Source organism: Amblyomma mixtum, chromosome 8 (assembly GCF_055824585.1).
Source record: "Amblyomma mixtum isolate Tamu chromosome 8, ASM5582458v1, whole genome shotgun sequence".
Taxonomy (NCBI): Eukaryota; Metazoa; Arthropoda; class Arachnida; order Ixodida; family Ixodidae; genus Amblyomma; species Amblyomma mixtum.
In genome coordinates, this window is record NC_143019.1 from 111,308,839 (window position 1) to 111,336,121 (window position 27,283).

A 27,283-nucleotide genomic window follows, 5' to 3' on the forward strand; every position below is an offset into this window, starting at 1 on the left:
AAACAACACCGTTGAATGCCGTGCCTCTTAGAAGCGGCCATAAATGCTAGCACGATTGTATACGAGAGAGATTTTCAGTTTCAGAGAATTTTTTCCACCTCAATTTTGACACCGTCGTAAAGGTTGTTCAAGTGAAGAAAGTTCAGAACTCGTTCATTCAACTAGGATTATCCGGAATCGAACTCGACCGCGGCGGCTGCGTTTCGATGGAGGCGAACCGCAAGAGGCGCCCGTGTGCTGTGCGGTGTCAGTGGACGTTAAAGATCCCCAGGTGGTCAAAATTATTACGGAGACCTCCACTACGGCACCTCTTTATCTCATCCTTCTTTCAGTCCTACCTTCCTCCCTTCCCTTACGGCACGGTTCAGGTGTCCGCGGATATATGTGAGACAGATACTGCGCCGTTTCCTTTCCTCGAAAACCAATTTGCCAATTTACACTTTACAATTATCTGCATTGTTTCCCGCCAAATGCGGAGTGCAATTCTGATGACCTCTTCACATCATGCAAATTGACTACTAACCGCGACCATTCACAGTCTGACATGCGCTGTTTCTTACCATGTTTTAGAATCAACAGAATGTGAGGAAGTGCTGCAGAGAATTCTAGTAAAGCCCAGCCGATGTTCGTGACGGAAAAAAGAGCTGGAGCGCGTCTGTTGCGGCTGATGAACTATGCAAATTCATAGATGGATGCGTTCGCATAGGCGTATACCGATGAGGCAGGCTTTACTAATTTAAACTTCATTACTCAAAGAAAAGTTATATTGTCGCGAGTTGAAGAAAAAGACGAGGAGTGTTTGCTGCGCGCCGACGACGACGTTGCTGCTGGTGGACCTCCCTGTTTTTTCTGTGCTCCCTGTCTTCACCCGTTCTCGCCGCCGGCCTGTACGTCAAGCCGTGACATTTGGTGCAGGTGCTGGGTAACGCATCTCATGCAGCGCACCCCGCCTCGTAGTTCGAGCCCCGTCCTAAGTCCTGGCCGTCGAGGTTTCTTGGAGGAGCCCTCGGCGGAAACTGAGACTCGCGCTAGCCGACGCCAGCAAGGCCAAGCGCCGGAATTCGGACTTTTGCCCGAGGGATCGCGGACATCTAGGACAGCCAACGTCACCATGGCGTCCCAGTCACAACAAACCGACCCCGCGATTGCATTGAGGATCGTCTACGTGCCTCTCACTCCAAGATCTGTCGTGCCGTTCCGTGGCGACGGCCTTGACGATGTTGAATACTGGGTCCAACACTATGAAAGAGTAGCGCGACATAACGGGTGAACTCCAGAGCAATGCCTGCAAAACCTGTACTTCTCCCTGGAAGCCACAGCGAAGTATTGGTTTGAGAACCATGAGGCTTCATTAACATCATGGGAGACGTGCAAGAGCGAACTGGTACGCACGTTCGCAAACCAGCATCGGCGACAGCAAGCTGAAGATCTGCTCCACGCTCGCATCCAAGGACCTACCGAAAGCGTCAGGAGCTTCGTCGAAAACGTGCTGCGTCTGAGTGCCCGCGCCGACCCGCGGGCTACTGAGGAGATAAAGGTACGGGCGTTGATGAGGGGTGTCCGGAATGACATCTTTGGAGGCCTCATCCGCAATCCTCCGACCACAGTGGCCGGATTCGTCGCCGAAGCTACCAACGTCGAGCAGGCATTGGCGACAAGAACCAGTCACTTTCGGAGACTGAGCGCCCTTCCTGTCGTGTCAAGTCTTGCCTCGTCTGACCTGGGTGGAGTTGGTCTCGCCGATGTTCGAGAAATAATTCGCGACGTCATCCACGAGGAGCTGAAAAAGCTCTTCCCTACTCCTGAGCAGCCCTACTCTGTCTCCATCGCGTCGGCCGTTCGCGAAGAACTGCGACACGCGCTGGCGCCTGAAGACGTCCCAATTGTAGCTGCAGCCGACCCACCAGCTCTGAGCTACGCCGCCGCAGTTCGTCGTCCTCCTCCCGCCCATCGCCAGGACCAGAGCGCTCCCGATTCCGGCCTTCGACGCCGTGAGTTCCTGCACTCGTCTGATGCACGCCTGGGACCGCCGAGACGCAGGAAGACCGACATCTGGAGGACTGCGGACCGGCGCCCACTGTGTTTTCACTGCGGTGAGCCTGATCACATGTATCGCTCCTGTCCATACCGCGAACTCGGCCTAAGGGGTTTTCACCGGGCCGATCCGTGCCCCCGCTACGGTGAGCAGCCCCGCGACATACAAGACTACCTTCGACGTTCTCCATCACCGGTTACAGCTGCTCCTCGCACCTCTCGGTCGCCGTCACCTCGCCGCCCACCATCCCCTTCTCGCGGGTCTCGCCGTGAGAGCCTTTCGCCACGTCGGGAAAACTGAGTACGGCGACGCCTGGAGGTGGCGTTGCCGGAGTCGCACGAAGCAAAGAACCTCCGTCTACGTTAGTGTGTCCCAGCTCGACCGATGGTATCCCTGGAAACGCAAACCGTTTTGTAACCTCTAGCAATGTGAACATTCTGATCGACGGGCGCGACGTAACGGCGCTTGTGGACACCGGCGCTGATTACTCGGTCTTCAGCGGCAGTTTCTCTCGACGTCTTCGCAAGGTTACCACCCAGTGGGACGGACCGCCCATACGTACCGCGGGCGGCCACATCGTAAACCCTGTTGGCAAGTGCACTGCCCGCGTCGAGATCCACGGTGAGACGTGCCCCGCCACTTTCGTGATATTGGAGAATTGCTCTAAAGATGTTATTCTGGGCATGGACTTTCTCCGTGAATATGGCGCCGTAATCGACATAGGGCAGAACAGGTTGACCCTCCGCGCACGTTCTTCATCGCCAGTACCGCCCCGGGCCACAGGCTTTGCGATGAAAGTTGATGCCGACCATGTACACTTGCCGCCGTTGTCGACAGTTTTCCTGCCGGTCCGAGCCGATACAACAGCATGTGGAGAAGGCGTTCTCTCCATATTAGCTCTCTCCATATCAAGAAACCTTGAAGAAGTTATGACACCGCATTTGATGCAAACGTAAGGGATCGCTCACAAGTTGTTCCTTGACAGAGCTTCCAAGTCTTTGACACACATAGCTTCCCCTGAATACCATCACAGAGCGAATGTCAGTTCTGTCTGGTTGAGGATATGGCATAGGATTCTGCCTTTTTGTTTATCAGCGATGATCCTGACCGTCAGCACTGGCTGGTGGGGAGGGCCAGCACAGCAGCAGCAGCCAGTGGACTACCGGACTAGGCGGCCCACCTGCATGTTCTCAGAATATTGAGCAAAAAAGATGTTTTTGATCAATCAATCGTTCCTTGACAGCAATCGGGTCCATACCGCGCACGCAACCACCTCACTCCTTATAAAAAAATTCACGTGGGAGATTTTGGAGCATGGGGCGAATTGCCAGGACCTGGGCCTCAGTTATTTTCACTTGTTTACCTGCAGAACCATCTGGCTGAAAAACTTTGCGCCCATTGGGAGTTCAAAAGAAGAGTCATAAGATAGTTTACAAGGCAGCCGAAAGACTTCAATGACCACCGCATGAAAACGGCAATCTTCAATCTAAGCAGTCATTTGTATTGTGGCTGAAATAACACGGAAAAATGAAGAAATGTACAGCGATTACTTAAGTTTTGTAGAGCAAAAAGTTTGTACAGCCTTGCTGGCATTTTTATCTTTACTTGCAGGACGTGCCGCAGTTTCGCCGAAAAGCAGTAGCTGAAAAAAAGTTGTGCTAAAACAAACTCACTCCTTGAAACTTGATGAACCGTGTCACCTTTAAACAAAAACGCTTGTTGAGCGATTGAACCTAAGTAATGAATGGGACACGCATCTTGCGAAACTGTTCTGTACCGGATAACCTGGCGCCGAAGAGGAGGGTGTCTTTTTGATCACTGAATGTGAAGCGGCCGGACGTATACTACATTGTAGAATTGATACAAATCAAGGAAGTTAATTTAGCACACGTGTAAACTGAAAGAGCTGAGAAAGCTTGCGCTTTGTCGTAAGCGATTCCCGTGATTTTGGTTTATCTGAACAAGCCGTACACTCAAGAAAGATGTAAATTGCAGCTTTTCGTTCGCATTCGGGGTCAATTTTCATGTGGCAACAACCAAGTGAAGTAAGGGAATTCTGGCGGCAAGCAACTGGTGTATCAAGTTGTGGCCGTACAGAAGATGTTTCTACAAACGTGTATTGGCTGCTCTAGTTTTTTGTTCTTTTTGCAGGCTTTCATCAGCATAAGTGTTGATGCAACGAAGTAGACAATTTTCAAACTACCCACTTAGTCATGTATGGAAGGAGATAATTTGTTTTGCGCCCACATCGATGAGCAATGATGATGACACTTGGTTGACATTAAGCGTGAACTGAACCGCAACATCAAAAGAATTTGCACTAACCAGCCGAATGTACACAACAACTTGGTGCGAAATAAAACAATAAAATTTGCATTATTCGCTTTGGGACGTTTTGTCGTGTGCTCCCCTTATAACAAAGGATAAGATCACCGTACTATGGCCACAGAATTCTAATGTCCCCAATACCTACCGGGCACTGCTTTGATTCCTGATAGCTAATGGCTTCAGTAACAAACACTGACGATGCTCCTCTCCCCGTCTCCTTTTCCTTTTTTGAAACCCCTCAGCCCTCTCTCCCGTGCGGAGTAGCCAACCAGCATATTCTTATGGTTGAAGAACCCCGCCTTCTCTCTTCCTCTTTATCTCTTTCTCACCCACTCTGGAAAACAAGAAATGATTTAGTCTCTGGTGAAGCTTCCCCACATGGGCTTAAAGCTTTCTAACAGAAAAGTCTGCGCACGAGCCGTACCGGCAGGTGGAGAAGCGTAGGGAGTGTCACGGCCGGTCTCGACGCGCTCGCTCGCTCGATGAAGCGCGTGCGTCGAGACCGGCCGTGGTAGTGTGTCGGGTAAAGTACGAATATTGCGTAAGCAGAAATTTGGACAACCGCACGATTTCCGCGAGAAATTGCTTTTCAACGCGTTTTTTATCGCATGATGAGACTGCGCAATAGGAATCAATATGACTGCATTTTGCTCCTTGCGACGCCAGTAGTTTTCTGCTATTTATTGTCAAAAATGCATTTGATTGGCTTTCTATCGCAGTCTTAACTACTCGGTGCAGGTGAAGGAGAAACATTGAATACAAGATTTTGTTGTTTCTCATGGGAAAGTTAGACCACTCCCATTAATATTATTACGTGGCAGGAGGCGTTCACACCACGCAGAACACTGGTGCACTCACGCTGAACACAACACAAGCACAGGGCGCACCGGATGCCAAAACACAGGCCACTGCACAGGATTCGAATTCGGAGCACGCGCCAAGCGCCCTCTCACTTCGCCTGCCTCATCTTCTCTGAGTCGACCCGTAGCATTGTACGCAGCGGTGACTTCAGTAAGGCGAGCAGGAAAACAGCAGCAATGGCTTCTAAACGAAACTGTTCATATGGGCTGATTTGCGCTCGAAAAGAACTGAATCACTCGGCGGCGGCGTAGCGACAGGTTGGCTCGGCGGCCATCGAACAGAATTCCCGCCGCTCTCGGCTGTGCTGAGTTTAAAGCTGACAGAGCAATTCAGAAAAAAATCGTTCAAAGTTACTAGGACACTCTGGAACAACGTAGAAGCGGCTCCGCCTGGATGCGATCAATCGAGTAAAACCTCGTCATGTCTTGCATCACAAACAAAGCGAAAAAGCAGCGTGCCGGCAGCTTTGAAGACTGGATGAACAAACACTACAAAGAATCGCGGCAATATGTTCACCACTGTACCTTACAATAGTGCACCGTTGCCTAAGAATTAAAGGTGATGTCCAAGAAAGCTGGACTTGGCTATGTGTGAGAAGGGCCACATCCTGCACCTAAATATGCCAAGAATAACCGCTTAATGATACTTTTTTTCACGACATCGAATCAACTGTGGGAGAAAATTCTTGCAGGTGGTAATGACAATCGAGCCGTCACAAAAGCATAGAAGGCTTCCAAAAAAAGATCACTGTTTATTTGCAATTGTACCTTAAATAAAGCTCTGGGATGATGACCATAACAAGTTGTGATATAAAGCCCCACTTATTCCAATGCTGCGTGATTTTCATTTTGCCGTGATTTTCACTTTATGAAGGCGGCAGCCTTAGGAACAGCACAAAAGAAACGGAGGCTCTAGAAATGATGCCAACCTTTCAAGGCAAATAATATAGAGCTCCGAGGCAATAGTGTAATGCTACTGAAAAATACAGACCGTTGAAAGGAAAGTTCATTCATCTCATCTGCAGTGCACTGTGGTTGATTCATGCAGCCAGATTTCCAAAGCAGCCAAAAGAACCATTTCATACTGGCGTCAGACTCTACGGCGGGGGCTTGAACTTACGGTCTTATTTTGGTCAAATACTTAAGCAGAGAGCACATTTGGGATTGTTTGATTTCTTCATGTACGATGCCCACCATCTCATTTTCGTGGTTCGACTCGAATAGCCAGTGTTGCGGAAGTGTCAGTTCGAACGGGCACCAGCGGCTGGCGTAAAACGCTCGACTCAGCACAAACAGCGATACACAGGACACACATTTTTTACAATGCCCATACCGGCAATGAAATCGCGCTCGCAGATGCACACGCTGATTTGGAGGGCGGAGGACTCAAGCGTGGGTAGCACGTAGTCGCGAACCCAGTCCGCGTCCGAGTTATGGTACGAAATGAACGCGCCCCAGAGGAATCATTGACCGGATTTGTATCGTCGATATCCTTGGATCTTGACGCGCAGAAGTCGGGCTAAGTAACCGATGTACCATCTCTAGACGTAAAGGGCATAACCCGTCACCGAGCCCACAAGAACAAGAATGACAGGCATCCTGATGACGACGTAATAGTTGGGGAGACGGCATGCTTCAGTTCTTGGAAGGACTCTCTTGAAGGAAGTGTTTGCCAGTGGGCCTATTTCGCCACTACAAATGACACAGTTACAGCAACAAACTTCTCTTTCCAGTCGGAGCAGAAGTTGCTCCACATTTCGGGTGCGCCAGTTTGTGCTGTCAAAAACGCTATTGCAAATGTTTATTGAAATGAAAACCCTAGCGTCCTTGTACACACTGTCGTCCAGAACTATAATCTTGTTACTATCCACCTCCAGGGTTTCCAGCCTTGCCATACAGGAAAAGATAGGCTGTGACCAGTTTGAAATCAACTTACATCACAGCAACAAGGTGCTCACGTTCAGACTTTTAAAATGTAGGGAAAGAAGATGTCAACTTTTTTCCTCACCAAACCCAAAATGTCTAGGCTAAGCAACGGAAAAAAAACAGAAGCAGGAGTGCCAATGGCGATCAGATTTTTTGTTAGAGTGAGCTGTTTCAGTCTGTGCAGTCCCTCAAAGTTCAGAGCGGAGAGGAGGTCACTTCGTTGTTGGACAGTTCGTGTGTCTTGAGACCGCTGAGGCAGACAAATGATGAGCCGCACATCGCCATGAGTGAACACATTTCCAAACTGAGGTCTTCGAGTGCAGGTAGGATGCATTGCTCGTGATCCAGAAGACAATACTGTCCTTCCGTCCCATGTACGGAATTTAGAGAAGGTTTACCGATGAATTATGAGCGTAGTGGAATATAATCTTCCGGCTGCAGGACCGCACGCGGGTCAAAAAGTTAGGTTTAGGCTTGGCTCCTTGGAGACTTGTCGATTTCCTTGCGTTTCTGCGAAAGGGCATGAAAGAAGAGACATAAAATATACTACGTTTAGTGCTTCCCGGTACAACCTTTTTATGTAATGTGTATGGTAGGTCTTATGTCAAGGGTATACCCGTCAAGGGTATACCCGCCATGAATATATGTCAAGGGTATACCCGTCATGAATATATGTCAAGGGTATACCCGTCATGAACTGCGTCGATTTGTTCAATCAAAAAAGCTCTCAGTGGTTCTCCCAATTGCATAATACGGATGAAAAACTTCAAGTTAAATCTCCGTTCTTCTGATGCTTTCTTCAGTGGGTATTGGTAACAGCATTGAAACTAATGCTGCGGATCGAAAAACATTCATTTCTATCCTGGAGAACTTTCGCCTCCGAAAATTTCGGTCGGTATGAAGCAACTCCCGTGATTGCAGCAGCCTGACTACCGAGTGACGTCTGAATTCCTGTGATGAAGACGCAACTCGCACCCACTCTCTCATTCTCCCAGTGTCTCAATGTGCAGTTTTTGATCCGTAAGGGTTCCTGATTCATACTGCCTTTGTTTTCGCAAACTGAAAGCCTTCGCAGATAACGATTCGTAGGCAAAGAACTCCAAGCAGTGTTTTCGTCTGCATATGGCACTGAAAAAGCCGGCCCGCTTGCCGTTATGCTCCTCATGCTACTGTTGTACATGCATGTCTTTTTTTTTTATGCTCGGAACCTAGGCTGTGGTCAGCGCGACCGGACAGACAGCGTCCTCCTGCCTCATCGAACCCTTTTCGTCGCCCACGCACTGTTGGAAGGGGACCGCCGTGTCGACCACCGTCAACAAAAGCGGTTCACCGGATATCAACGTTTCCATGCTTCACTCTGACACTGACTCTCATGTCTGTGACCCACAAACCTTCCTCAAACTACAGGAGCCACGCGACTACAGCCAACCCTACGTAAACCCGCTGCGCTTTGGATTCGTGGGATATCGAGCCGGCACGGTTGCCGACATGAGCCTCACGCTACTTTTGCACATGCAGGTTAGTTACCGTTATCCTTTTGTAATTCGAGAACCTCTGTATGCATTGCCGGCTCCACTCATGCCAACTGCTTCTATTTGTCCAAGCAGACGAGTACACAACCTTGTATGTTGCCAGCAGTTCCGCCTGATTGTGAATCGGGTGTTCCACCTGGTGTTCCTACAGCTCCTTTCCGAATATATAGAGCTCAATCCTGGCTCTTCTAGTGAATATCAGGTGGAACTGCTCCAGAGTTTACAAAACGGTCAGGCAGCTATTATGGCTAAGTTAGATACTATTGACACGAGGATCGCTAGCACGAAGCCATCATAGGGGATAAAAGCAGTAAACTCGATAAAGCTAGTGCACAAATCGACGAACAGGTAAGTGTTATTAAACTATTACCGCAACCAATGAAGGATTTGCACAGCAAGAATACCGATATCGAAAATCGAAGGTGTAGGCAAACCGTTGTCTTCTATGGCGTTAAAGACAGCAACCAATCCGCAACATGAGAAGAATATGAGAACCTAATCAAAAGCATCTGTCAGTCAAAGCTAGGGATCGAATTGAATACTGTACAAAGGGCGCACCGTGTCAGGCATTACAATAATAAGACTCTGCGAACTTTAATAGTGAATTTTGCCTCCTATAAAACAAAAACAGAAAGTCATGAGTTGCGAGAAAATGTTTATGGGTTCTGACTATAGCGTGGATCAAGATTATTCAACAAAGACACGAAATGTGCGGAAGAGACTGAGATGATATGCAAAAATTTAAAAGGCAGGCAAAAAAAAGATAGAACTAAAGTGCAACAGACTTATTCTGAACGAAAAGAATTTTACGTGGGACAAAGAAAAACAGGTGTTTGTTCCCGGCATGAAATGATGACGCCCCTTTCATCCAAGGAAAAGCCTCCAACGAGCTTTAGTTGCTGTAGTCGTTAACTGCAGAAGCACTGTAAATAAAGTTGATGATTTGTGTAGTCTTCTAGAGTCTGTAAAGGCAGAAATAGTATTTGGTACTCAGTCACGGATAGTTGAATGTGTTTCCGAATGAATTCATTGCTTACCGCCAAGACAGACCCCGCTTTGGCGGGGGCGTATCTCTGTTGGTGCATTTTTCTTTAGGATTATCAGTACTAGATGCCAATTACAATGATGTTGAATCAATATGGTGCACACTTACGCTACACGACAACTCATCATACGCTGTTTGATCATTTTATCGCCCACCCAGTTCTGATTTGAGCACGTTGCAATCCCTTTATGAAATCATTCCCGGGGTTTACCAAAAACTTATATTAATCGGGGGTGATTTCAATCTGCCGGATTTGCATTGCTGTGATGGAATGAGTGTATTCTCAACAGGTTGTGGAGTTGATCTAAAAATGAAGGGCATCAAAGATAATTTTGTCTTATTGCAGTGCGTTCAGGAACTACCTAGGGATAAAAATGTTTCAGATCTATTCCTTTCCAACTCTCCGGACCAATTTAATGCTGTTGATGTTATTCCAGGCATTAGTGATCACCACGCAGTCATTGCATGTATAAAACCACCGCATGATGGACAAAAGGATTGTGAGCCCAGGGGAGTATTTTTTTACGACAAAGGTGTCCGAAAAATTACCAGGTCACATGCCCGTCTTTGAGTGCTGTTGTGATGACTGCGATATTCATGAATTGTGGAGTTCCTTTGAGGAAAAAGTGTTTGAGCTGAAGGATGCACACGTGCCAAGTATAAATTAGGTTAGAATGAAGAAACGTAGACAGCCTTGGGTGGCTGCCACTTCGATGAAAATGATAAGGAAAAGAAGGCGTGCGTCCCTAGAATTTAAGAGAAGAGAGCTTTTGCAGATTACTTGAACTAACGCGTGGGCACAAGAAAAAACTGAAAAGAGCGGAAGAGGAGTACTTTAAACCGCTGGACGCTGAAATGAAGAAAAACCCTAAACATTTTCGCACTACTTAAGGGATTGTGGAGCAGATCTCGACAGAGTCATAACAGGGCAGCAAGGGTAACAGTCTTGGGCGGGTACGGGTGAAGGGATAGTTGTACAGCAATGAAAAAAGAATTGCAATGGGAACCACTCGTATCCCGTAGAAGAAAATTGAGGCTAAAATTGCTGCACTCAATAATTCACGCAAAAACGGGGATTGATTTTGAAAGTTATTTTAAACAGTCCTTTTATGTTTCTAAACGACTTGATCATTCCGTTAAAAGTAGAGTGTACCATACCAGGACAAACCTGTTAGCGAATTCAGTTTTTTTAAAATAGTGCAACAGTGGAACCGTCTTTTCGAAATGCAAGTGTGCTCTGCAAGTGAAGATGTATTTTGTTGCGAAAGCAACATTACTGGAGGCCAGCTCAGCTCGTCGCGTATGCTCCTGGCGGTGCGGCTCCCAAACGACCTTGAGTCGCCGTTGCCTAGAAACTGCTTCAGCTGCGCTCCAACCAGGGTGTCGAACCGGAACCGAACCTGAACCCGAAACCGGAACCGAACCTGTATTTTTACCCGGAACAGGAGTCGAACCGAACCGATATTTCTTTCGCCATCTTTGAACTGAACCCGAACCGGAACGATTCAAAGGAGCCGTTCCGAACCGGTTCGAGACTCGGTTCAACCCCTCTTTTTTTTGCCCATCCGGCGCACTTTTTTTCAAGAAAATAAGATGGTCTAGCACGGGGGTTTACCCATCCGAAGCTGTCTTCGCTGGAAAGTCCGAAAATGTCACCCAGGATTTGAGAAAACAAAATTGAATGAAATCTGGTGTCTGAGAAGAAACCTAATAGATGCTTCTGTAATGTAATAGAGCCAATTCTAAAACATTGTACGGTAGGTTTATGTGAAATCTTGAGTTATTCCTCCCCTCCTACATGTTTTCGTATGGCCTTAATCAAATTGTTAGCACTGCTCTAACGCGTAGTATAAAACTCGTGTCCTTCAGGTCACCAGCCGAGCACCATAACTACTAAGGCACCACGGCGCCTCCTATGGGCCTCGTTTGTTGCTTCTCTGTCACCTCTTCCTCATGGAATTCTTTTCATTTCTTGAAAAGAATTTTTTCACTTCGTTTCACGCATATTAGTGTGAGAGCGTTACTTGGCTAACGGTGCGAAAACCCCGCCGTAATGAAAAACTCGTGGCTGAAATGCGGCACACAAATGACGTGTCTCCCATCCTGGAGTAATCAGCCGGAGGCGTGCCCACCGCCAGGTACCTCCAAGCATATCTGAGCTGCCCATTGACACACGGAGACGTTACGCGCCATTCGTTTCATCAAAATCTATGGAGCTGGTTGGGAGAAAAGGAAACGGGCACCTCTCGTTCAATTTGTACTTGGATGCCAGCGCCTTCTCAGCGCGCGTTTGATCTGCTCGCTGACTCAGTCAGCCATTTACATTTGCTCTCCCATTTACATGGCGTAAAAATTGGCCCCATAATTTTTCTCTCTATGGTCCCTCTATTTTCTTCATTACTAACCTGTCACCTTTTCCCAGCAGCATTGCTTTCCTTATCGTGATGATAACTTTTCTCACCTGATTTTAGCTCCGGAAAACTACCCGCCCAGTGTTCTTATATCCTCGCCCGCCGTTGTATTTTCCATAGTTCTAGTGCGTATTACCATGCGTTTGTTGTCACCCTCTCCTTTCCAATATATCATATTGCGGTAGGCCTCCAGCCATCGCACAGGGAAAAAAACCAAGTCCGGATTCGTCAGCGCAAACTGGGAAGAAGAGCTTGCGGCCCTTCGCTTAGTAGTAAGTCCTGACCAGCTGAAGAGGTCAACTACATCTCACCTTCCCTCCTCCACCATCGCAACCGCGTTTCTATTTAAACAATCTTTCCGGGCAAGCCAACCGGCTCTAGCACTTAATTTTGTACTACTAATATTTTTTTTGCGGTAGCATAACGTGGATTTCAACAGCAAGAAGTTCTGTTGTGCAGAACGCAACATTACCCAACTTAGCTCTAAAAATATAAGTCCTAGTTGCACTAATATTTTAGAAGTTTTATACATACTATACCAGCTGCGTGCGAGTTACTAGCGCCACTGAACAACGTCTCTTGCCCCACATAACAGCGTCTCTTGGCCCATATGCAAAGGACATGCCGCCGTTTTGGCGGGGTCGACTTTGTGAAAGAGATTCTTAGCTGTAGCTTTATATTCAGTAGATGTCCGCTGGCCATCTGTCATTTTGTTATTAACTATTAAAAGTAGGCCCTTAATCGCTATCAGTTCGCAGCGAGAGCCCAGGGGTGGTATTCTCCCGGTGTCGCCTTTTGCGACTTGTCGCATTCGCTCTTCGCTGATTGGCTCGAGCCGCGGTGACGGCGGCGTGACGACACGGATCCGCCTTCCTGCTTCGTCATCGTGACGTCGCCCCAATTTACTCCGCTTAGTCGAACAACGGAATGCGCTGAAGCGGTTGGCGGGGGCGACGGGCTACGAAATTGATACTAGACGCCATGGATACCACTCTCCTTGCCTGGTTTATGAGTTGCGAAGAAGAGTGGCGTGTCCGCGGACATCGCGACCCGTTTGCCTTGACCGATGAAGCTTTTAGTGGGCATTACTGGCTGCTAACGAGCACAGCACCGTGGCTACCGTCTGCTGAGCCGGGCTGCCACTCGCCAGCTCGCCATGCGAACTTACTTTGCACCGTCGTAAACAGAAGACAAAGCAGACGTTGCCCGCTGCGACGAGATGGCCTTGGCAGCGCTTGCGCTCGCATCTACATGACCCTTCAAGGCGTTTTAATGCGCGTTAGTGCAACGAAAGAGTGTCTGCACGAACCAAAGAGGATTTAAAGCAATGTGACGACTTTTACAAACCTACAACGGAACATCAGAGAGTTTTAGTATTGAGGGCTTTGCGTAATTGCGTGCATAGCGGTATAGCGGGTCCAGAGTGCGCATGCGCAGAGCGCTAATGGGGAAATAGCGTTTGTGTACGAACGCAATCGGCAGTTGCGGCTTTTGCGCCCTTAGCGTGAAAACATGGCGGCGTCCTTCCAAGCGAGAGCCGCCCGCTTCAGCCAATTCAGCAGTCCTTGCGATTCCGGTCGGCATGTTTACCAGCAACTACTGGTGTTGTTGCTTTTCGCTATGACTTACCTTGCTTCGACGATAAAGTTTAACCTGCAATTCAGCCTAGTTTTTGAGACACGCTCTCGATTCTGGAGCGCGCAAGCCTAATGGGACCTCCAGCTACACTGCTACCGTCTGCAACTGCCTGAAACGCAGCAGAAACCTAGCACAACCGTCCGGAACGAAACAAAAACAGATTTGGAGCTTTTTCGCGGTGTTTTATAGACTTAAATGAAGTAAAGCGAGTTTATATTAAATTTGCAAATGTTTTTTGAACATTAGACGTCATGTGATGGTAAATATTCTTGCTATCAAAGATACGAAACTACTGCTGCTAGTGAATCAGCAGTGGTAAATTGTCGCTTCTCGGAGTGAATGAAAGCACCGCCGACGAAAGTGCCGGCGGTGTTTTGCGTTTCTTCGAGCAACTGTACGCACTTTTTTAGGCCCCGCCCTAGTGCGACATGTCGCAAAAGGCATAGAGTTTCTTACTATTACCTAGAGGGAAAGCTGGCAGCCCGTCTATGGGAGTTTGCATGGCGACCCCTCGAGACCACTTCAGCCACCATGGGTGCTCAAAGCATCGAGGGGGGGGGGGGGGGTGAGCTACTTGTTGCGGAACTGCAGCTTTTGGCCAAAAAATAATCAAGGAATAAAGCTGTTTGATAACTACAAACGTCTTAACATTGAAAATCTTGTCTAATTATTGCAACAAACGAGCAGAAAAGCATTTAAGTGCAAAGTTTGCCCAAAGTTAGAGACGACTCGCTCTCCTATTGGCCTAGTAATGAACACTATAAAAACTAATATTTCGTACTTAACAGGCGCTTTTTTAAAAGTAACTATGTTTTCAAAAAAGATGTTGCTTAAATACTATGAGAGGTTTTTTAATGGCATTTCGGAAAAGTGAAACCTTTTATTGGCGTCGTGTGTCGTCGCGTTTTCACTACTATGGGTTTTGCCCACTGCGTTCGCGCGAAAGTCGTCTGCGGACACACGGACAGCGTTTTCGGAATGAAAAATTTTAGTAGTGCCACTCTATGTTCCCGAAAAATTACGACTGTTCCGCAACAAGTAGCTCACCGCCCCATGATGCTTTGAGCGTCCATGGTGGCTGAAGTGCAGCGCCGCCACCTTTCCCTCTAGGTAATAGTAAGAAACTCTATGGCAAAAGGCGGCACCGGGAGAATACCACCCCAGTAGTGATAAAAAACGGCGTAAACCGCAACCTACAAACAGTTGCCACAAACCAGTCGACTTACCTTATGCCTTAGTCGTCCTTCCTCCTCCACGCTGTTAGTGCCTTGGTGTGCTAAACGCAACATAGTTCTGGCTATTTAGCTTTGCGCTGAGGCTTGAAATCCAACTTTATTCAGTGATAAAAACGCAACGATAAGCACAGCAAGAATGTTTTGTCATGCAGAGGCATGCTAGGAACCTGTTACAAAATGACAAAGATATGCATGTAAATAGAGGAAGTGTTATTAACAACATAGGACCTGAGACCAACACAGGTGGAGCTAGAACAAAATAACAATATCCGCAATTGACTAAAATATCAGGAATTATGAGCACAGTATCAAGGAATGCGAAAGAGCACAGTTTACAAGAAAACTTGCATACTTAGTTCACGGAAAGTGGTGAGGACAAATGATAAGTGCTCCTACGATACAGTATAATTAATCAGAAAACAATTTTTCTTTCACCTACACAAGAAGCGATGTTCGGAGCCATAATCCATGTGCGCAGTGGCCCACCGGTGAGCCACCCTTCTACTTCCTTGGGTGCTGCATGGCTCCCAGTGTTTTTGGAACCGGAAACGTATTGGAGCCGCAAATAATTTGCAATACCAACGTGCCATGCGTGTTGTTTGCAGGCTCCTAGAAAACCTTAATCTGGTTTTGCTGCTTTGTCGTGCCAATTAATTTTCATGCCGTGCAGCATAAACAGGCGACATGACCTACAGGTGACCCACCACGCACTCAACGCATTAATATGTGTCATAACTTTTTCGTTTCATTACTTTTCAACGTTTTGTGTAGTTTGCGTCATTTCACACTTGCTTTGTGCACACTCTGTGATGCAGCTCGAGATAATTTGCAGTGAGTATATTTCGCGGGTATTGTTAAAGATTACATACTTCACGTCTAAAAACACTTGCATACCACCCACCTTCCATTAAAAATATCTGAAAATCTGAAAATTGTGACCCCATAAACTGTAAATGGAAAGGGTGTAGCTCTCTCCGGGAGGACCTAAAATATTATGTTCCGAGAACGTCATGCCGTGCCTTCTAATGGTATATATAGGTACCTCCGGTATCGATCGGAAATCTCAGTGCAGAAAGTTTCGAGAAATGAGCGATTTGTGTTTTCAGTTCAACCGTTAAATTTAAAATTTGTTTGAAAGGTGATATGTGCACCGGTGGAAGATTAATCAACTGGAGCATCAGGTGCATTTTCACTCATACCGATCACGTGAAAATTTATTTTATATTCATAAAACGCTTTCTTTTGCAATGCAGGGAATTTTGCATGCCTATCATGCGGTACAAGTTTAGAGATAATGGGTTCTGCTCGTGCGAATACATAATATTTCGCACATCTTGTTCACTCTGTAAACGCATTCCTATTGGAAATTCAAGTGGATTTCAGATAGGGCCCACCTCATAATCATCATCTATCCTCAATATCTTCCTTATTAAATGAACACAAATAAGTATTTTGTGCCAATCAGCTGCATATTAGACAGAAAAGTGGAATGTTCAACTGAACTCTACAAATGTGCAAGAGCTTACAGGTTAATGAACCATAAATTTCTCAGAAGTGAAATTTTCTTTTGGGATACAGGAACCCTCAGAAGTACAGAGCCATAAATAATACCTAAGTGCAGGTGAATGTCTTGTGTAACGCGGTAAATGTATCTATTCCCGGACAAATAAATTTGCAGTGCGTTATGAACGTCATGACTTCAATAGCACCCATTAGCTGTAATCTGTACATTTACAAAGCACTGTTCTGCTATCTTCGCTACTGCCACAACATTGAAAATTTGCTTCCTATTGATCATGCTTTTTAAAGCAACGATTTGCCTACAAGACTTTATGTCTAGCAGTTCTCATCGTCATCAGCCATGTCTTCACTTAATCTAACAACTCTCTCTCTGAACAGCAGTACGTGAACACTTCAAAATCTGTTCATGTCATTATTCATTCGCCAGTCGTTCCAGTAGCCAATATATCACCTTCGAAAAAATTTCTTCTGGCAGGAGACGTCATCCTCTTAACATGACAGCTTTTTATGCGCTTACAAGCATTTTTAAATAGAGATTTTTCGCTCAAACAATTGAATTCTAGAAGTCACTACGAGGTACAAACCGTTAGCTTCCATTAAACGAATTTTTGTATGTACTTCAACATCACTCTCCCTAACGTTTCTTGCTGTATTTCTTTGTTGCTGTATTTTTTGTATCCTCTTTAATTCAATCATGTATTTGCTACTCCTGCCATAGCCCCACCGCATCTGCAGCATGTGAAAATAAATAAAGAAATATATATCCCTTTGAAAAGATTGCTCTAGTCAGCATAAATTGCTCCATGGGCAAATAATACTCTCAATATTCTCATATAACAGAAATCAAGCGCTGGTCATCTGACGCATACTAAAGGTGTTTTACAAAGTCTCTTATGAAGAGAGTAAATTGAGACTTTATGCAGTAGATTTTTGCGTTTTATGATGCAGATGCACTATCCTTTGGACCGAATATGCTATCCCGATGATCATAAGAGCTCAAATTTAGTAGCAAACAATTGCGTTTATTGTTGTAAGCAGATATTATCTCTCCCTAAGAAAATTCACTAAGATATTCCTAAATGAGCAGAAGTGATAAAGGGATAGCTCTTCTAAGGTCATATTTCAGCAATACTGTGCCCGACAAACCCTCTGTAAAAGGAGAAATGGTGAAGAAACGCTGCATCTGGACAATCATTTAATGGTGAAAAAGTGAACGTAAAATCATAATTGTTTCGTACAGTAACGCTTTGGGTGCGATTTGTGCCGTGTGGCGTTTCTACTACAGCTCGTAATTGGTGTGACCATGGTATTACCATGTACCGCTATAAACAAAGCCTGGACATAATAGAGGTGCTGGTACACACGGTAATAACACTACAAGAGACTGGTGATATAATCGTACCAAGTTAAAAACAGTAAGAAGGTATCACACCTTTCCTCATGGGGCCTGCTGCGTGAATCTTCATACACTATTACTGGATTACAATGATTTGAGTTAGTCGAAAACTGAGCACTATATCAACTTACGCCTCATGGTATACATACGCCTCAGAGGCGTATGTAAAAGTAGTATAAGTTATCTGATTTTACTGCAGAGCTAGCCCGATTCTCCATAGAGAAAAATATGGAATTCTAAACAGCAAGTGTGTCAGGAAAGGGCGTCACAAGGTCACCAGTGCTAGTCGCCGTTTTAAAGACTGATAAAAGTGTTTCAGATTAATTCAATGGAGAATACTTTCGTGTTCTGTTTTTCGCTGATGACATTGTTTTGCTATATAAGCCAGGGCACGAAATCTAAAACAGGACTGAGGACACAAACAAGCAAAGGAGAATAGAAAGAAGAACGAAATGAGGGAGCAGCCAGGAAAGATGAATAGAGGTCTTTAACAAAAGAATGGCTGTTTAGCAACATCCCTGACGATGAAAGTTTTGAACTACTCTAATTATCCCACACTCACTTATTAAGACATCGCGCCATCATGCTGTCCCAGTTTGCTCCCGCCTCTAGGCCATCCTCGCCACTTTGGAGCTTGCACAATCTGTGTGTGCTCCTTTCAATACCTGGCATCAGGAAGAAGACCGATTTATCGCCGATATAACTAAAACAAGTCACCCTTAAATATTTTCATGACCACGATGCAAACCGGGTGCATGTCTATACCGACGGCTGAGTGAACCACAGCAATTCTTTGGGCTCCGTGGTCAACCCTGCAAGAACTACAGAAATCAGAGCTAGGATAGCTCACCAAACTTCTTCGACGGGCGCAGAACTCACCGCTCTTCGTGTCGCCGTTGAACACATCAATCAGCAGCCCCCTCAGCAGTGGTCTATTTTCACCGATTCTAAAGTTGCCCTCCAAGGCTTACAGGCTGCTCTTCGCCGGGAAGCCCATGGACAACTGGTCGCGAAAATTCGACAACTGCATCGTCTGCCATCAATATAGGACATGACATTATCTATCAATGGCTACCGGGGCACAGCGGCGTAGCAGGCAATCACTGGGTGGTATACGTAGCGCGTGCTGCTCACCAAGACGGCGATTTTGTGCTGGTCCCCCTTTCGAGATCAGACGCAGGGGGCAGGCTTCGCGCACTTGCGCGAGACATCACATTTGCTGCGTGGAATTCCAGCCAATTTTCCAATTCACGTTTAAAATTCTGGGACCCAGGTCTGAAGCTCCGACTTCCATCCGGCCTACCACGACATGAAGAAACTTTACTGTGTCGCCTATGGTTTGGTGTAGCTTTCACCAACCATTACTCTTTCTTAATCGGAATGCCTGATAGCCCTGCATGTGCCATCTGCCGGTATGACGAGACTATATCCCACCATTCTTTATGACTGCCCTGCCTACAGCGCCGAAAGGCAGTCTCTCAGCCGTGCGCTGGAGCGTCTAGATCCACGTCCACTGACCGAAATGAAGATTCTCGGCGACTGGCCGCGGCGATCGCTGGCAGTGAAGGCCTCCAAGGCACTGCTCCGCTTCTTGTGAACTTCTGGCCTGCATAATAGGCTGTGACTTTAACAAACGCTTTTTTTCCATGTGACTTCAGTTTTCTATTACTCTCCTTTCTCTTTCTTTTTTTTTAATCCCGCCAACCCCTTGCCGCGTGCAGGGTAGCAAACCGATTATTCTTCGGTTAACCTCCGCGCCTTTCCTCTTATTCCTCCTTCATTTATTCAGGACAACTCAGCCTGCACACAAACTAAAACGGAACTTCGATTCAGGACAACGAAGTGAGTTATCAATCCGAAAATGCCAGGTGTAACACTTGGCGACAGGAAGAGAGCAGAGTGAGTCAGCAGGGAACAAACACGAATTATTGACATTCTATTTAAACCAGGAAGAAAAGTGCATGGTTGGCGCTAATGGTGTCAAATGACTATATACAATGTCGTTAAAAGGTATCTAATCCCTGCTTCCCTAATTATTACCTGGTGATTTAACTAACAACTAACAGCTAGTAGGCGCTCCAGGAAGTGGATGAATAGAAAAACAAACAGAGCTAAAGCGAATCGCAGGGTCGCAAGACTTTGTCCCTCTTCACCCCTCCCCCGCTAGGCGTCAGCCCCGTGGGACTCGGCGGCGGCCAAAGATTGATTAACGATGTTTCTTTGGATTAAGGTTCTACGTTGTACATCAGATCCTCTCATGAGTCTGGAGTGCGTGTGTAGTCATTACAACATGGGCATGTCCGGATCGTGTGTAGAACGGTCGTACATCCGTCACAGTGCTTACATCTAGCATAGAATTTCCCTGCACGTATTTTGCCATAGATCCTTGGGTTTGGAAATACCCCGACCTGAAGTTTCCTCCGAGGTGTCTCCATTTTACTAAGTTTGCTATCCGACTGCGAATATTCCGTTCTAGTGAATCTGTAGTGCTGCGCGATTTCACGATGGGTGAGGATCCTATCCGTTTTGTTGCTGTCAGTTCGTTTGGAGGAGAGCTTGAGCTCGCCCGACAAGTGTGTCCTCGGGCAAGCTCGTGTGCTCATTCATTGCCTCGTAGCGCTTGATGTGTGGGTGTCGAGACGAGCAAAATCGGCTGCTCTATCCCTTTTCCCGCCTCCAGAATACTAACCACTTCTGCAGAAACTGTGCCCCTACTGAAGTTTTGCAGTGCGCTCTTGGAGTCACTAATAATCCCTTTTATCACTTTCGGAACTGCCGCAAGAGCTACCGCAACCTCCTCTCCCGCGGGAATAGATCCGCCCCTGACAGTACAGCGATATTTCCAGTGATATAAAGGACACGATTGAGATTCCGCCACTTCTAATGAACATCAATACGGCCTTCCTTGAAAGGAGAAGAAGGGATCGAGCGGAAACGCTCCAAAGAAGTACGGGAGACGGGCGGATGTGGTGATTACCGAAGCAGACGAGTACCGGCACCGGAAGGCCATGAGGGTGGCGGTGGCCGGCGGTGACAAGAGCCTGAAAGCGGGCTGTATAGTCAGAAGGTGGAAGAAAGTCATGTCGGCGAATGCGATTAGGACGGTTTTGTAGTCTTTCAACTACAGAAGGCATGCGCTTACAATGGTGCTGACGTAAGGTCCTTAGATCCGGTTCAATTATAGGTTTGGTTTATGGGGTTTAACGCTCCAAAGCGACTAAAGCTATGAGACACGCTGTAGAGGAGGGCTCCGGAAATTTCGACCACCTGGGGTTCTTTAACGTGCATTTACATCTCACAGTACACGGGCCTAAAGAATTTATCCTCCAAAGAAATTCAACCGCCGCGGCCGGGATCGAACCCGCGTCTTTCGGGTCAGCAGCCGAGCACTCTAACCAATGAGCCGCCGCGGCGGTTCCATTATAAGCCTGTCGGTTAAAGTGAGGTACTGACTACTCGACGCAAATCCTGTTTATGAAAGTGAGCGTGTCTGGATTTCGACAAAAGGTTTCCTTCTGCCCAAGTACAAAAAACTTCCGCTTCTTCTTTATGCATGAGGATGCACATGCTGCTTCTGTGCACGAATGCGAACAAAACATGAAATATAGAATAGTAATATCTTCACTGGGTAATAAAGTCGGAGAACCGTGGCTTAGAGGCAGAACATGAGCCACGCTAGCAAGACAGGTTCGGATTTTGGTGCCGCCTCTTACAACAACACATGCCCTCTTACAACAACAGCGGATTAGCTACCCACTTCCATAAACAAATCAGCACTGCAGGCCGTATTCCCAAATACTATAGACCAGTTGATCATTTGGTGGCCGACCTTTGACATAGCGCATAGTGCTAGCTATTCTTAGATTTCGATAGGTCGCTAGCACAAACTGATTCTATGAACGCGGGAAGAGCGTTTATATGGCCAACGTTAAGAGAGTTTTCAGTATGCGTAAAAGCGGAGTCCAGGAGAGTTTTATACAGAAGCGTTTCTGTAGCGGGATTGATAAGCGAGTTCCCCCAATAGGGCGACCACCGATATAGCACATCCACACAGATAAACAGCGAAGTAGATGTGATATGGCTCAGTTGCAATGGTGGCTTTAGGTCTCGTTTGCGCGATCCTACTGCGATGAGGCACGGTGAGGCCGCCTTCAGCAATGGCCAGGAGGAGGCGGCGGTGCTGGTACCTAGAAAAAACGAAATGCTGTATGAATTTCGAGCGCGAAAAGAGATATTTTATGAGTCTTAGCACAACATCCGAATTCATCTAGTAAGCAAAGGACTTGTTGCTTGAGTTCCGTAGCAGCTATTCTGCATCATGCATGACGATATACAGGAACTTACAAGGAAACAGGCTTCCGTTCAACATGTCTTTTTTTGAAGCGAAACCTTTACTGGCCTAGTCAAGTCAGGGTGATCGACGCCGCAATGTGACCTTGAAATGTAGGAGCGGGGGTCTGGCAGCCACGTGATATATCTTCTCTCGTTCTCTCCTTTATCCCTTCCATTGCGGCTAGGTTCATGCGTCCACCGAGCTGTGAGACAGATACTAAGCCATTTCCTTTTCTCAAAAACCAAACCAAACTAAGCAAGCGGTCCGCCGACATTGAATTGGTTCTTTAGCGTTGTAGTTGACCACGTTGTAGAGTCCATTGATTTTGACGAAATGAAAGGCGCATAACTGGTGCCCTGGATCAGCGGAAACCTCAATCTGTCTTTCATGTACGTGGGGTTGGTGTCCACCTGCAGAAAACTGCCTTCGCTCCATACTCCACGCTTACAGTGCTAACGATACTGGAATGGCGCAGCGGTAGGGCATCCGTGCCGCGCAATTCTCCTCCAAGTGTAAATAAAAAAAACTAAGCGCGTCGATAGAATTTCACGACCAGACCTGGGGTGTGGCCTTATCTCGGTGACCAGATCCACAACGCACTTCCACACCAGAGCACTATTTGGCCACACTGGAGTAGTAATTGGCCGTAGCTCTCTATAAACAAACCAAATAGTCCTTGGCCCTCAGTCCCCTGCGGCTGCGGCGCAACCGACCAAGGTGGCGGTCAGACCTGTGACGCAGCGGAGGGTGCTAAGAATCATTGGCTCCCAGGAGGCCGGCATTGAAAACTGAACCTGACAAACCATAACGCTAGAATCTTATCCAGTGAGTCTAGCCAAGCAGTGCTGTTGGATTAACTAGCGGGTATTAAATGAGACATCATAGGGGTTAGCGAGGTTAGGAGGACTGTGATGAGGCGTATACAGTAATAAACAGCGGGCACGTACTTTGCTATCGTAGATTAGCGGAACGACGAGAACCAGGTGTGGGATTGCTCATCGATGAGGACATAGCTTGCAACATATAGGAGTTCTATAGTATTAACCAGAAGGTGGCAGCTATCGCAATTAGGTTAGCAATCTGCACAAGCCGAAGGTGGAGCAGGTCTACGCGCCTACACCATTTCATAGCGACGTGATTAGTGAAGGTTTCTATGAAGGCGTGGCACCGGCAATCAAGTAAGTAAAATAACAGCGCACTGTTCTAATGGTCGACTTCAATGCGAATGTAGGCAAGCCGAAAGCCGGCGACGAGGTGGTACGCGACACTGGAGTGGGCTCCAGGAATAGCAGGGGAGAGTTATTACCAGAGTTCGCAGAGAGAAATAATTTACGGATCATGAATACCATCATCCTGAAACTAGAAAACAGGTAATGCACGTGGAAGAGCCCCAATGGCGTGTCCAAAAATGAAATGCGCTCACCCCGGCATCGTAGGGGAAGTGAAGGTACTCAGAAAGGCCCGTTGTAGCGACCACAGAATGTTAAGGTCTCGCATTAGCGTAGATTTAAAGAGGAGTCGGATGAAACTTGTGACACGGAAGCCCATTAACGAGCTAGCGGCAAGAAGGATAGTAGAGGAATTCAGGATTTTGCTGCAGAATAGATATTACGCTTTAACTGAGGAGGACGACCGTAATGTTCAAACAATGAACGACAATATTACAGCTATGGTTACGGAGTTCGCCATAGAGGAAGTCAGTAGGATGTTTTGATAAGATACCGGCAAACTATCTTAGGAGGCGAAAGATTTCAATCAAAAACTCCAAAGCATGACGGCGTCTAATTCGACACGCAGAATAGAACTTCAAAAGCTATCAAAGTTAATAAATAAGGGCAAGATAGCAGACACAAGGACGTTTAACATTGACAAAAACGGTTTAAAGAACGGATGTAACCTAAAGGTTGTGACGAGGAATACAGGCATGAGTAAAAACCAAATGTAAGCGCTGAGAGACGAGGAGGGCAATAATTAGCAATATGGCTCAGATAGTAAAAGTACCCGAAGAGTTCTAGACAAATCTATACAGTAGCTATTGTAGTAACAACGTCAATGAAAGACGCAGTAGCGCACAGCAGTGGGACATATCGCCATTAAAGAAGGAGGAAGAAAAAAAGTCTTAGGAGCAATGCAAATGGGGAAACCATGTAGTGAGGATTAGGTAACAGCTGATATCTTGAAGGACGGAGAGGAGATTGTGCTAGAAAAACTCGCAACCCTCTACACGCAATGCGTTATAACCTTGGTCGTACCAGAAGCTTGGGACATTATCTCAATTCACAACAAAGGATGCGTCAAGGACTTCAAGAATTACGGACCGATCAGCTTACTGTCTGTTGTCAACAAGGTATTTGCTAAGGTACTGTTAAATAGAATCAAGGGAACCTTGGAGTTCAATGAGCGAAAGGATGAGGCGGGTTTTTGTAAAGGATACTTGACAATAGCCCATATTCGCACTACCAGTCAGGTGATACAGGAATGCGCAGAATATAACCCACCCTTATATATAGCGTTCAATGATTACGAGAAATAATTTTATTCAGTTGAAACTCAGCAGTGACGCAGGCATTGCGGAATGAGGGTGGAGAAGAATTATATAAAAACACTGGAAGATATCTATAACCACTGCACAGCTACCGTAGTGGTCTACAAATTGTGCAATAAAATTCCAATGACGAAGTGTGTCAGGCAGGGAGACAAAATCTCGCCAATGCTATTCACCGCATGTTTACAGGGCGTGTTCTGAGGCCAGGATGGGAAACAGTTGGGGATAAGAGTTATTCGACAATACCTAAGTAGTTTGCTATTTTCTGATCAAAATAAAATCCTATATTGGTCAAATGAGCTGCAAAGCATTTTCGGTGAGTTAGACAGGCAGAGCAGAACGGTGTCTTAAAATTAACATGCAGAAGCCCAAAGTAATGTTCAACAGTCTCGCAAGGGTAGAGCAGTTCACAGTTGGTGGCCAGTTGTTGCGTGTGATAGGGGAATTCCTGTTCTTAGGGAATGTAGTGGCTGCTGATCTGGATCATGAGAGGGGAATGGCTAGAAGAATAAGTATGTGCTGGAGCGCTAATGGCAGGCTCTCTGAGATCATGAATGGCGATTTATCATTATAGCTCAAGAGAAACGTATATACCAGCTCTATCTTATCGGTACTCATCTACGGAGCAGGAATGTGGAGGCTAACGGAAAGGGTTCAGCTTAAGTTAAGGACAACGCAGCGAGCTGTGGAATAAAAATCATAATTGTAACGTTAAAAGACTGCAATCGGTAAAGTGGATCAGGAAACAAACGTAGAGTAATGACATTAAGTCGAAATGAGGCTAAACATATGTGCCTTGGTAAGGCATGTACTCCGAAGGCAGGATAACCACTGGTCATTGAGGGTAACGGAGTGAATTCCAAGAGACGGCAAGGATAGGTGGGGGCGCCAGAAAGTTATGTGACCGATTGAGCGTTCGTCCGTGTTCTTTGCGTGTTCCTTCTACGTGTGTTTGTGCTTCTTCGCTGCAATATGAATCAAGAACGCAGTAACTCTCAGCACTCCAGCCTTCTGTATGGGAATAGCCCCTACACCCACGCTGGTTACCTCAGTGCTAAAGTCGGCGACAGCCTCTTCATCGAAGTTCGACAGGATCGATGAAAACTGCAACCATTGTAAATCTTCTCTGAAGGCTCCACGATGGGCAGCATCTCATTTGAATTCCACGTGTGCTTCGTCAGGTGCTTCATATGCCGACGATGCCCAAAATGCTGATCTGAAATCGTTGGTACTACAATATTTGTTGCAGGAATCTGCGCAGAGTATTGTTGTTAGCCGGCTGGGCAGAACGTGCGACCGCAGATGTTTTCTGTTTGGCCTAGGCATACTACGTACTTGCTTCTATGCGTTTCCGAGAAACAGCTGCCTCTCCTAGGCAAACTGTTTCGACAATAAGTTCAATGTAACCTTAACGTCTCAATTCTTCCCAGGCTGACCAAATATGCGAGTAAATTAATCCATGAGCCTGGTCGGCAAGACCAACCTGGGTCGCAGAACAACTTAAGTCAACCCGATGGCACCATTAGCCAACGAAGGAAAGAGACCCATCGCTTGACCGCTGCACCACTGCGCCAGGGGAATTAGGAAGAACCCCCAGGGTTCTATGAATAAAGAGGATGACTAATTCCGCATATATGAATATTAACCTATCATCGCTATCCGGAAAGCTCCCATCCGCGAACATTGGGTCTCAACACCGGACCCCAAGGGAAGCAGACTTGCAAGCACACCTAATTCACATTGGGCCTAACTACGCAAATCAGCCATCATTTTTTTATGCAATGCTTTTCTCGATTTTGCGTATATTGCTTTTTATGCATAATATTCTTTTCGTTGATAGTGTCCGCACTAGAGTTAGTCTTCTAATATGCCGTATCTTGCACAGTTAATTTTACCTATATCTTGTATCAACCATACCGGATAATTCACCTCTTGGAGCCAATACTGCTGAAGCAGATTTGTCGCATGATCGCCTGGGAATTTAATTTTTACATCAGAGCTTTCCTGACACATTCCGGCGCTTGTAGGGCTGCACTTGACGATTTGAAAACCTCCTGCGCGGCCCGGTCTGGTTTTGTCGTCGACGTAGTGGGGCGCGCCCAAACCACCGATGCTGCTACCCTGAGCAGCTCTTCTCCGCGATCTTCTCCGTGCCTCGTACAGTCAGACCATGCCTCGCGCATATTGAAAACCAAGTTGTCTTCGGATAGGAACCTAATGTTAGAAACTCTTCTCAGTAAATTTATGCGCGTCTGTGTAGGAGTTGAAACAGGAATATAGAAATGCATGGCAGCTGTTAAAGTCGCAGGAAGATGCCTAGACAGTAGCGTGAACGAATGGATTAAGCAGCGAGTGAAAGCGACACGAATACGATAGAGAGCTAGCCGTTATTACAACGATGAGGGGGAAACGACTATGCAGGAATACTCGATTGTTTTCGAAGGTACCGATTTGCTTACCCCGCCGGATTATCCGGCA

The 27,283-nt window shown here is 46.6% G+C and overlaps 1 pseudogene; it reads right to left on the bottom strand.

The window, feature by feature from the left end:
- Positions 1–3,202: 3,202 nt before the first annotated feature.
- Positions 3,203–27,283, bottom strand: part of LOC149333907 (toll-like receptor 4) — a 66,179-nt pseudogene continuing 42,098 nt past the window's right edge.